This window comes from Lipotes vexillifer, unplaced genomic scaffold, assembly GCF_000442215.2.
Source record: "Lipotes vexillifer unplaced genomic scaffold, Lipotes_vexillifer_v1.1 scaffold395, whole genome shotgun sequence".
In the NCBI taxonomy this organism is placed as follows: Eukaryota; Metazoa; Chordata; class Mammalia; order Artiodactyla; family Lipotidae; genus Lipotes; species Lipotes vexillifer.
The window spans coordinates 9,137,850-9,139,415 of NW_006797390.1; positions in this window are offsets into that span (position 1 = coordinate 9,137,850).

Consider the following 1,566-nt stretch of genomic DNA (forward strand, 5'->3'; position numbering starts at 1 on the left):
GTTCTTTTTGAGGATCTTGCCAGAGGATGACTTAGATAGATGCCTCAGCACTGGACCTATGAATAGATTAGTCTTAACAAATATTTGCTTTTAAGTTGAAGTTTATATGGAAACAAGATTAGAATAGGTAAATGATTGTTTGGTTAAAGAGCTTTTATGAAAGAAACTTTACTGAGGTGTGCTTGACATATTATGTATAACTCATCTTAAGGTGAGAATTTTATGGAATATATTCAAGTATAAAATAAAAGTTGTAGGGCTTCCCTGGTGGCGCAGTGCTTGAGGGTCCGCCTGCCGATGCAGGAGGCGCGGGTTCGTGCCCCGTTTCGGGAGGATCCCACATGCCGCGGAGCGGCTGGGCCCGTGAGCCATGGCCGCTGGGCCTGCGCGTCCGGAGCCTGTGCTCCGCAAGTGGGAGAGGCCACAACAGTGAGAGGCCCGCATAACGCAAGGGAAAAATAAAAAAATAAAAAAATAATAAAAGTTGTAAAAGGAGATCACACCCGACCATCTGTTGTGACCAAGCATGTTAGTTTGTCTCTCAAAAGGAAAAGAAAAATTTAGGTCTAAACCTGTTTATTTGAAGAAGGGGCATGGCAGGCATATTGATGTTAATTTGAGTGAACACCTACATAGAATCAAACTGTTCTGTCTTTAGAATTATACAAATTAGGGGACCTAATTGAATCCAGAAGAAGATATAAGGCGAGAAGGGCAAGAAGCAGAGAACTCCAAAATAGAACACATTATACTTGGAGAAGAGTTCTGTGTAGGAGTTCAGCGCTTGGTCCCCCTCTAGCACTCCTTACTTTGATGTTCCTGTGAACGACGACGACGAGGAGAGTTTGTTAAAGAGCAGATCCCTGGGCCCCGCCTGAGATATTCTGATCCAGTAGGAGCCGAGTCAGTTTGCATATTTTTTGTTTTTTGCTTTGTTTTGTTTTTTTGTTTTTTTTTGCGGTACGCGGGCCTCTCACTGTTGTGGCCTCTCCCGTTGCGGAGCACAGGCTCCGGACGCGCAGGCTCAGCGGCCATGGCTCACGGGCCCAGCCGCTCCGCGGCATGTGGGATCCTCCCGGACCGGGGCACAAACCTGTCCCCTGCATCGGCAGGCGGACTCTCAACCACTGCGCCACCAGGGAAGCCCAATTTGCATTTTTAATTACCGCCCATGTGAGATGATGCAGGTCCATAGACCATACGTGGAGATATATTTCTCTAAGACAATGCTTAAATTAACGTCTTTATGTTTTCTTAAGAACAGTCTAAAAAGAGTGATGAGTTTGATGATGTGGTCTCAGACTGTAACCCAGAGAGGCAACAGTGACTTGACAAAGTCATAGAACTTGTTAATCACTGCAGTGCTGGTGCTAAAACCCAACTTTCTTTTTTTTTCTTTTTTAAAATAACTTATTTATTTATTTATTTTTGGCTGCATTGGGTCTTCGTTGCTGTGCACGGGCTTTCTCTAGCTGCGGCAAGCGGGCACTACTCCTCGTTGCAGTGCTTGGGCTTATCATTGTGGTGGCTTCTCTTGTTGCAGAGCACGGGCTCTAGGTGTGCAGG